Source organism: Astatotilapia calliptera, chromosome 2, assembly GCF_900246225.1.
Source record: "Astatotilapia calliptera chromosome 2, fAstCal1.2, whole genome shotgun sequence".
NCBI lineage: Eukaryota > Metazoa > Chordata > Actinopteri > Cichliformes > Cichlidae > Astatotilapia > Astatotilapia calliptera.
Window position 1 is genome coordinate 12,089,727 of NC_039303.1, and position 11,512 is coordinate 12,101,238.

Here is an 11,512-nt window from a genome sequence, read left to right on the forward strand (position 1 = left end):
ATTTAGAGTTATAAGAATACCTTTAAATTATGACTTGACTTTCTTTTTTGAGTACTTACTTAAATATCTGAGTACTTCTCAAACTTTTAAAACCTTTAAAAACTGATGTAACACTTTCAAAATTCTGCGTACAGTAACGGGTCGCTGGATAAAATCAGGACAGATCATTAGAATCATAAATCAGTGACAAAATAAAATCCATTGTGATGAAAATCAAACTAGAATAAAACGCTACTTCAGTGTTTGCCAAGGGAAATTCTTGACTGGTCTCTGTGGTTAAATGAATTTATATCAATGACAGTCACAGTTCCAAACACAAAACTGCAACATATTTTATGTAATTTCAGAAAATGTAACAAAAAATGATCACAGAATTTAAAAAAATGCTTTTTGTCATTTGCTTTAAAAGAAATCTATTTTGAAAACCATCCACGGACGGGTTAAGAGATGGAAAAACCAGCTGAAATTTCCAGTTTTTGCTAATCCTGTTAATTAAATATCAGACAAATCCAGACAGCATGCAGATCACTGATGCAGAAATCCCATAAATCCAGCAAACCCATAAAACAAATCTGTTCATTAGTTTTCATGTATGAAAAATAAAAGAAATAAAATAGAACAGAGTAAAAAGGTGGCTAGCAATATATATATAAAAAAACACGACTGCACAAGAACACACTGAACTGCAGACACAACTTCTAGCACATAAATTGGACTACTGACCTTAGCGCTGTTCTGCAGAGCCGGTTAAACTTTAAAGATCCTGTGACTTGAGCTGTTCAGCTTGTCTGTGCTCCCTGGTGCATCTGCAGGGATGAGCTCCCGCTGCACGAGTGGGCGTATCTAAAGAATGGCATTTTCCAACCATCCTGCCTCTCTGCCTGTCCTTCCACATCATACTGCATGTATCTCCATAACAAACAGCCCTGGTACCTCTACACATGTCCCACTGACTGCAGACGCATCAAGGAATGAATGACGAAATGTCACGAAAACCTTAAAGAACACAACATTCTTGCATCTCTGTTGTCATTGTTCCACGATTATTCCTTAACACGCCACTTTTCACACACGGATTCAAAACCCACCCTTTTCAGCTGCGATTGAAATGTAGCATCTAGGAAAAAAGGGCATGAGGAGTCATGATCATGACTCCTCATCCCTGCTTCTTTGATTCCACTTTTCTGCAGGTCACACAAAGAATTAAGACTGACTTTTTTACACCACAGTATTTGGACTTGTGTTGCACTGCTAATATGTCCAACACTTGACTATCGATCAACACAACAATCATAATCCTGAACATTTTAATCTTGATAATTTAACACAAATTATTTGTAAACTACTGGCAGACGCAGCCGAGCGTGAAGATAGCCCCAGGTGACAGCAGACTTGAATACCTTTGTTCAGTCAAATTTTTGAAACGTCATCACAGTAGCCTGAAGTTAAACGATTACAAAAAACAAATGGGATACTGCCTAACTGATTGAGCCACTTATCAATGAACTGCGGCACCTCTAACACTGTATATGCAAAACTATAAGTGTGTATAAACTTAAATGATTTCTAGCCCTGTGCGATACGCTGGTGTCCCTCTGCTGCTGCACAGTATTTCAGTGAAGTCATTACTGAACTGGTTTTCTTAAAGAGATCCATCTAAAGAGAAGCTGTGTGACTGTGACAGAAACATAAAGTCCTTTGTGTTACATAAAAGGCACAATTATCCCTGGTATCATTTTTAATTGCGGTAATGTGTTGTGTAATTACACACGAAGTCCATCAGACCAATTACAAACCACAAAAATGGCAGCATGGAGCTGATGGCCAGCGGCCAAACTGGAAACCAGTTCGCAAAAGTTTCCGTGCAGGTGCGCACCGCTGTACCTGGGCGTATTTCCTACACAAAATGCAGTAACCTGAATGTCCAGCTCTTCAGGTTCACGCATACCAGAGCAGGCCTGAATTAAACATCACACACAAACACAGAAAATCAAAAGCTCCTTTGATGTTTTCAGATCTCAGATGGGTAGGATGTGCATGGTTGACGTGAGCTTTCTGGACAGTCCAGTGTGTGTGTGTGTGTGTGTGTGTGTGTGTGTGTGTGTGTGTGTGTGTGTGTGTGTGTGGTCCCCTTGCCCTCCAACACAATGGGGATTACTCTAATGACTCCATTCACTACCATTGTTTGATCCAGATTACTGCGCACGCAGACACACATCCTCCCTTTTGAAATGCAACAATCAGAGGTTGCCAGGTTCTTTCTGCCTCCCGACACCACCTGGATATGTTCAGCGTGAATTTGCTGGGTGCTGTAAATCTTTGGAAGTCCTGCAGTTTGACTCAGAAGTGCTTCTTGATTCAATAAAAAGAATCTGGGTACAATATTTACATTTAATTTAGTGCCAAACAAGGCTCCAGTCATTTGCCCTCAGAGCTGCGAATGAAAGCCGGAGAAGACGGAGCTTAAACTTATTTATGCAAGTTAAGTAACTGCATTGATTTGGAGGCATCCCCCGCTTGTTGCCTTGCGTGATTCCTTTCTTTCTTTCTTTCTTCCTTCCTTTTTTTTTTTTTTTTAAAGAAAGTCATTTCCTGACCAAAAGCACACGTTCGTCAAAATGCAGTACGGGGGCAGGACTTTTATAACAAAAGCAGTTAAAGCTCGAAAGCCTTTTGTTCACGGAACTGTGTGAACAGTAAACAACAATTTAACAAATATGAGAAGAAGCTCTTTAAATAATCCAGTTATGATCAATGGTTTTCGGGTCTATGATGCCTCTACACCTCTCCTCACAGGCAGCAGGAGCTGTGCAATGTGGTTTATCATCGGTGTGTCCACACCTTGTGTACACAGCCTTGTAACTTATCAGGTGTTCGGGGTTAAAAATGAAAACAACGTGACTACACTATGAGTCATAAATGCCGTGTAACTCGAGCTATGTCACATGATCATCATGTTGCTGTCAGACGGGAAAATTTGGATTTATGTGCATTTAGTCACCGATTTCATCTCGCTCACAGCTGGTTTCTGTATGCTTGCTTCTTCTTTCTGTTGCGCAATTTTCATCCCGAAACTCCTGGTCTGAGGCACTGTGGCATGACTGGCTGGTTCAGGGATCAAACGTTTGACCTTCTACTGACAGGATGTGCCAACCTCTGATCCACACACACACACACAGTGATCCTCTGGGAGCAGCAGCAGAAGGGGATTATGGGAGCGGATGGTGGATGAACAGCAGGCTGGTATGAAGTAAAGATCGGGCATCATCTGAATGCGGTTTTAAATCCACGGCAACATATTTATTCCACATGAATGTCAGACTGCGGCAGGAGGAGATAATAACAATAAACTACCACTGCTTTATAAGCACCAGATAACACGGACTGACATGCTTATATAACATCAGTGAGCTGCTTTCACTTCTTTCCAGTCCACCCTGCTGGATTCTTGAGGGGTTTTTTTCTAATCTAAACTCAGATTATTTTTTAAAGGCTCCAATGACTCTTGGTATAAAAAAGGGTGTGGCCAAAGGTGTGAGGGGAAGCTTTTACAGTTACTACTGTAAAAAAAAAAAAAAGCTCTTTAAAGCCTCTACAATTACGCATTTAGTTCTTGAATGACTAAATACAACATTCTGGGTTTGTGCTGGGGACCTTGCCTTGGATTGGCTCTGAAGCTTGTTTTCCATCGGGTGTTTCTGATTTATTGAACAAATGTTATGTTGGCATTCAAAGAACACCTTTTCAGCACACATCATGTGTGCTTTATGCACGCCGCCTCCTCACTTTTGCACTTTTAATTCAGCGGTCCATGCATCTCTATGTTTCGTTACATATTCCAAGTCTCTGACTCACCGCTGCAATCTTTATGATTTGGTCATTGCTGACCACTCGTGGTAAACGGCTCTGGCGGATTATCTACGAGGTGCCCCGGGTTTTTAGAGCTCTGGGATAACGATGCTTTCTTACTCTTGGATGCCGAATGTGTTGCAGAATGTTAAACGTGCTTTAATCTGGTATCATCGAGAATGTGGTGACACTGAAGTTCCTGTTTCACTATATACTGCGTTTTACAGTGTATATGTCTCTCCTGAAAAGACTTGATTTGAACCGTTCTTTAAAACTGCAGAGACAGATCATATATCACCTGAGCGCTCTGGATACAGGTATACCTGTTCTACACTGTTCAGTCATTATCAGTGCCACTCAGCACTCTGCACATGCTCAGTGCTGTTCTCTTGGTTTGTTGATCATCCAGACCCATATGAAAAAGAAATAGTAAAAACTTATATGATTTACTCATGAAAGTGGCCACTTCCTCATTACTTTCATATATTGTTTTAGTAAGTATCCAAAACATACAAGTTTCATTATATAATTTTTCAAGGGATCTTATATCTGTTTTCACTCTTGTATGCTTTTCATACAAGTTTCACACAAGACAGATACAAACTTTATAAGATTTATATATATCTTTTCCATATGGGGAGGCACACATTGCGTTGGAGGAAAATAAAGACAAACAAACCTAGTTATGTCTAAATATGGAGGAAATCAGTGTTGCTTTTGTGTTTAACAAAGCCGAAAGACGAGTGTCTTTGCTGGTGCCGATCAGCGCACCCAGTTCGCCCCAGTCCTCCAACCAAGGGTTTGAATAGTTGCCGTCAATTACCCCTGAACCTCCTGAGCCCAGTAAATGGTAATCGGGCCAGCCCCATTGATACATACATTTAATTCTTCTCTGCACTCGATGGCTGGCGAAGCTTAAAGAGGCTCTGTGCAAGTTTAACAGATTAGTGTTAATCAACCACGAACTGATTAAATCACTTTAGTCATTTATCAAGAAAATGTGACAAGTGTCTTCTGCTTCCAGCTTCTAAAAGCAGCATTCAATACTTCTCTCTCTGCTTAGCATCGCTTTAAAATGCTCGAACAAAAGAAATCTGAAGACGACGCCTCGAGCACCTGTGACAGTTTATCGACCATCACCGCACGGCTGCATTATGTGAACACGCAGAGACGCAGCCTGAAATGACGCCTGCTGCTCAGAGTGAGAACACGCAGCGAGTTTTTTAACATTTAACTCACTTTAATGATTGCCTCTATTAACCAACAGAGAGAGAGAGAGAGAGAGAAATCAATACAGCTATATCATTCCATATCGGTGCTTTTAGTCTCATTTATGACAGGAAACGATGACAACCTTCCATCTGCCAGGCTGTAAAGCATCTCCATGTCAGCCGGACTGATTTACATGAAATTAACAGTGGGTGTGTTTATGATTCCCTCAGGAGGAGTTCTACCATTGCTCCTTTTTAATAAAATATAAAAATGATGATGACATTGCAGTTCACGGCAAAATTCAAGCCAAGCCTTCAACCACCTTTAGTTGATTTATGACATATTTGCCACTAGAAAGAGGGGGAAAAAAACCCAACCTCGCATAGGAGAATGTGGGTGAAAGTTTTTTTCATCAGGTCACAGTGTCCACAATATCACCGACGTGCTGCAACAGCACCGTGCCCTGAGTTCCCCCGTGACTCCTCGCCTTATTACAGAAGAGCAAGAGTGTAGCTACCAAGCAGATATAAACCTCTGCGACGTGTTCAGTGTGCTCCGCGAGCTGTAAGGGTTTCAGTGGGAAGAGGGGACACATCTGATCTCAGAAAAACAAAACGACAAACCACAAAAGCCAACCGGAGCCCGTCATCCTAACAGACTCAAAATGAAGCATGAATGTGCATTTATAACTAGGTTTGTGTTTTATTTCAAATGATTCATGTTTTCTTCTCGGATAGAAATCTATAGAAAAATATGTGATGGCTGTTGTACAACCACATCTCTGAGCGACCTGTTCAGGGTTTTCTTCCTCCCAAACTAACCGAAGGATCATCTAACTGGAAAATGTTACTGCCAGTCAAACTTTTCTAGCTTGTTTGTGAATTTCACTGAGATGCCAAAGATTTTATTGCTATTTCCAAGTTGTGACTAAGAGCTCAGGAGCCATACCCAAACACCATAAAAGAAGAAACAATGGATTAGTCAAGTAACCAGCCGTGTCACAGGAAAGACGTGACAAAGCATCCATTTCTCCTTTTTTCTTCTGCGTGTTAATGCGAGTTTTTGGTTTCCTCTCCCATTTGCGCGCTCGTTGTCACACCTAAACTTAAATTAGAAAGGAAACTGTCTGTGAAAACTCTGAAATCAGAAGGGTGGATGTCTCTTTTCCTGCAGTGCAGTGATGTGAATGCATGTGTGTGTGTCCATTTCACACACCAAACCCATTTCCACTCTACCTCCTCCTATTTTAATGACGGGCATTAACAATGCGACTTGCTCAGATCTCCAATTTTTACGCAGAAATGTGCAGAACGGACTCGGTGCGACCTCCCTCCTCCCACTCCATCCCCTTTCTCCCCCCAATGACTAATCCCCCACGCCGCAGAGCCACGGAGGACTGTGACGTTTGTCACCGTTTTATCTGATCACCCTGAATTAGAGGAGGCAAGAGAAGAATCCTAAAGATGGGAATCAAACCTCAGACCTCACCCTCAAAGTGGCGGATGGCATAAGCTCAAGTGACAGCAGGCTTGCCATCGAAGCCGGCCGCAAACCTCAGGGAGAATATCTCCAATTCAGTCGCTCCTGCTGCACAATAAACCTGGATCTACGCTTAACAGTGGCAGAATGCACAGGGGGGAACCCTCCAGCTCGACCATAAAACCACAATCTCACCCTCGGAGGCTTTTTATGTTTGTCCAACAGCAGAACGCAGCAACGCGGCTACATTAATTCATTAATATTCTTTTATTAAATAACACCACTGTTCAAGTGGATTCTCCAGTTGTTCCAGGAAGTACGCTGGACCTGCTCTACTGTGCAAAATCTACCTTAAGGCCAAATGTGATTACAACGGTCTCGCCTTACTGGCTGAGACACATGAAGCTTCTAATGCAGCTGGATGATTTCACATCACGAGTTTCACAGGAAATTATGGGAGCGAGATGACAGTGGGGTAGTGGGGAATAGGGTCAAAGGTCAAGCGTGTAGGAAGAGAAAACATGGCAGATTCCCACGGAAGCGTCTCCGGAAACATGTGTTTGAAAACCACCAGTACTTAGCTCAGTATCAGAGAGGCAGATGCAGTTTGCATGTAAATACACTCCCCCCTTTCTCTTTCTCTCTCGCTCCCTCCCTCCCTCCTTCATGTGGAGCAGGTCTCTCTCTCTCCCCCTTTCTAGTACACACGCGCGCGCACATACACGTACGCACACATGGAACAGAAGGAAGGAGGAGAACCGGAAAGCCGGAGACTGGTGGGACCGGACTGACTAGATTCCCAAGCGGTGACGCGGTGGATATTCATCATCAGCTGCCCTCCTGTCCACCTTTGATAGTTTACACTGATACTCTTGTGCCTTTATTTGCCTTCACACCATGTTAACGGCACGTAGGCTCCAGAAAACAAGCTCATTAAAGGGGGGTGTTAAGGACGGAGGAAAAGGGAGTTTAATTTGATGCTACAGGTGCTCAAAGCGGCCTCAGGTGCCGCAGAGGATCAGATATGGAGAATGATGTATGCCCCCACGTCTGCGCGTCTGGTTTATTAGCAGCCGTGGATGAATAGACTGTTTTGTTGCCAAGAGTCCCCAAAGGCAGATTAGCTCTTATATTCCAAGACAAACCTCAGATGATAAAGACACTGCCTTTTCACATTCTCTGAACACCGAGCGTCCCGTACAACTCCTACAGATCGAGCTTAAATGAAGCCCCACTGAGTTTATGATGATGCTCCTATATGCACTACAGGGACCCGCGCGCACACTCTGCCCTACTGTACTGTCCTCCCGGAATGCATTAGCCAGGATTACCGTGGGGTTAGTTCCAGGTTCCGAAAGGTTTATCAACCCAAAGTGACCCACAGGAACGCATTTTATTACTAACAGTCACGGGGGTAATGCTGAGCGGGGAGGGGATCGATACGGATCAATAGCACTGTAGTGTAACACTGGTAAAAAAAAAAAAAAAAAAAGCCATCTGAGGAGATTAGGCAGAGAATATGAAGGTCCAGTCGCGCTAAATGGATTTATTTTATTTATTTATTTTTACCAACAAGTGTTTTAAAAAGAGCTCCTGCTCGACACAAACGCCCGTGTGCCTTCGGAGATTCAACCTCCATCGAATATGTGTTTTTTAATTAAGGCATAAGTGCTCATCCAAGCGAAACTGAATACAAAGTGAATGTGTTTCGGGCTATTCTCGTGCGTAAAACGTCTCCTGCAGTCCGACAGAAGGAGCTCGAGTCAAAATATTTGAAATATTTAGCATGAACGTAGTTATGTGCAGATAGAAGAAAAAGATTTTGTGTATGGATCGCGTATTTATGTGCAGAGAAGTTCCTACCTGGACCGGGTAAGAGCTGCGCGGTTCCCCGGCTCTGAGCGCTCCAGCCTGGCTACAGGCTCCGCTCCTCCTCGGCACCAAGACGGAGCCGCTCCAGACCTCCCGGGAAAAAAAAAAGAAAAATAAGAATCCCGAAAATCAAATCTCTAAATAAACCAAACAATCCAGTCAGACAGCCAGGGGTGGTGATTACTCCAATTTCTCTCAAATCTCTGTCCACTCTGAGTGTCGTGATCAGCGCTGCGCGTCAGCCCGACAGTCCTTCCTCTCACCGGAGGAGCGGCTGGAGCTGGAGTCCAGCCGGGGAGGAGGAGGAGGAGGAGGGGGCAGACCCGTCCGGGCGAGGAGGGGTGGGGAGGAGTTGGGTCACTCAGTTACTCCGCAGAAACGTTACCGCCGCCCGGGCTCTACGGACAGCGGCAGCAGCAGCAGCATCCTCCGCTGGTGGCACGCGTGGGGAGATGTTGGGGTGGAGGTGGACGGAGCAATGGGACAGGGCAGCAGTGTTTTTTTTGTTTTGTTATTTTTTGTTTTTTTTTTTAGAAAAAACGACCTGAGCAACAAACACAAGGTCCGGGAGCTGTCAGCAGCGGGTCTCCAGGTAGTTCCCACTCAGAAGCGCGGTCACCGCTCAGCCGCCTCAAACTCTGTCCGCCTTCCCGGTCCAGCACGGAGCAGGTCGCGCGACTGCACCGTGAGTGCTGAGAAAGTGGAGTGAATCCAAACGAGTGCGCTCGCGCTTCTCTCTCTCTCTCTCTCTCTCTCTCCCTCCCGGTCTCTATCTCGCTCTCTTCCCCATCCTCCCCCTCCCTCACCCATACACTCTATACACTACACCGGAGGGGGCGGGGGCGGAGCGAGCATCCACCCCAACAACTTCGTGGATTTCCCAACATTTTTTCTCTCTTCAAATCAAACATTTGGCGACTTCCCCGCTGCCGTCACCCCCGTATTCTATGTGAATACACCTGATTTTATATTTGATGTATCTTTATAAGGTGTCGTGTCTCGGCCATAGGTCCGAGCCTGCGCGCACCCGAGATGGCAGACCAAAGTGCGCACACGCTGTGACCCTCGCATTTAAACCCGTCTCTGCATTTTCACACGCACATACAGTAAATTAATGCTTCTACCTCTTTCTGTTTTCTCGCGTCTCTCCCTCTCTCGCTCTTTAATTATATCCAGGGGTCTCTCTTCCTTCTTCCTCTCTCGCTCGGCTCCGTCCGGCCACAGAGGAGGAAAGCTGCCGTCTCTCGCGCTCTGAGCGCCACCTACAGTCGGCAAGTGGCACGTGAGAAGATGAGAGCGAGCGGAGGCTCTGCTTCCCGGCCGCCGTGCAGCAGAGGCAGCACGGGAAAGGCAACAAAATGGAGCCCGTCGTGGAAAATCTATAGAAAGCTTATTTATTGGACGTAACGCCCGATAGAGCCCGTGAACCCGGCGCAGCATGTGGTGGAGGGGAAGCAGTTATCCAAAGCAGCTTACTGAACACCGATATTACACAGGGCACATATGGATTATGATTTTGCATATGCCTCAGTTTTTGTGCATCTGCTTACGAGCTAATCCCGAAGCAGTGAAAACAGTCTTTAACGTGCATGTATGAGGAAGGCCGTTACCGCAAAACACAAAAGTCTTTCTTTTTTCTCACGCAGAGGCCCCAAAATTACAATGAATCTCTGTTTAAATTTTTTTTTCTTTTAATTAATAATTTTCCCCAGAGAAAAGCTGCGAGTTACTGTCATGTTTTGCAGTATCGTCTGTGAAATGCTCATTTATTCTGATTACTCTGGCATCTCTGGACTGTAAGTGGTGTAGAATTACAGATACCTTTAAAATTGCACTGTGTAGAATTACTGATGCAAGTTTTGCATAAAAAAATCAATTAGACGCGATATTACAGAAGGGGAAATTATTAGCACGCATTTGTTTGAGTATTGAAAGTAAACATACTAATAATGCAGAATGGATTACTGAAGAATGGCTAATCTAAAATAGCTGGACTGCTGGATTTATTAAATATTATGTGCATGTATGTACTTATATTGTGAAATGTTAATATTCTTTAAAGTTCATAAATAACACAGCTGATTCATTGAAATATTGGACTCAACCAAAGTGTACCCTGTCCACTTTGACAGGTTTCTAAGAAAACACCACAGAGAGGATCACAACTTTACAGAAAAGAACAAGAAGGATACAAAAACACACATGAAAAGTTTACAAACAGACAAATGACACACAAATAACAATGGACACACACACACACACACACACACACACACACACACACACACACACACACGCACACACACACACACACACACACACACACACACACACACACACACACACACACACACACACACAGCTACCACAAAGGGACAAAAAGTACCTGCAGATACAAAAATGACCAATAAATTACAAAATGATCAAACAACACAGTTTTCAATGAGAAGTGTTCACTCCACTGTGGGTGTTCCTGTGTGGAGTGGAATGAAGCTGGATTGTACACTGATGGTGTAGCTGCCGTTGGCTGTTTGTGGGTATAGCGACAGAGAGCTATATTTGCTGTATGCTTCTGGAATGGAAATATTAGAGGCATGCGACAGTAATTGGGTGAATAACCTGTCCAATAAGTTGATGCATGTATTGTTTTATTATGGCGAGCCAAAGTCCCATTTGCAGGATGAACATGTTCTGGAATATTATTGGATTGTTGACCAGTTGTTGAACTCCCTGACGAGCTCTATTAACTATTTGGGGCGTTCTGAACATTAATAACTGTTTGCACAAGGGTTGATTTTCCATGTTGCTTGACTTTTATGAGCTATATTTACTGTAGCCACTTTGCTGCCTGGCTAATCAAGGTCTCTGTAAATAGCAGTTTGCACTTTTGGTTAATTACAGAGACATTAAGATCAGAGAAATTGGAGGGTTGGTGAGCAGAGTTGAGGATAGCTCATGTGCTAGGATCCACGGAGCCTTTATTTAACATCGCATTCCCGACTGACATGCACAGCACTGCAGCGGGCGTAGTGATGGGCTGCTCATTATCCTTCCTCAGATTTCCTTTGGTGCACCTGGATTCAGGTTATACAGTGAAATG

At 43.9% G+C, this 11,512-nt stretch overlaps 1 protein-coding gene across 4 annotated transcripts in view; it reads right to left on the reverse strand.

Annotated features, from left to right (window-relative positions):
* Positions 1 to 9,143, reverse strand: part of LOC113032114 (protocadherin-1-like) — a 220,883-nt gene extending 211,740 nt beyond the window's left edge. For 2 of the 4 annotated variants that reach the window (XM_026184789.1, XM_026184803.1), the window contains exon 1: positions 8,404 to 9,143. The gene's annotated coding sequence lies outside the window, so the exon portion shown is untranslated. Of the gene's footprint in view, positions 1 to 723; positions 4,303 to 8,403 lie in introns of those variants that run through there. The other 2 variants (XM_026184793.1, XM_026184811.1) reach the window with 2 other exon arrangements.
* Positions 9,144 to 11,512: the final 2,369 nt, after the last annotated feature.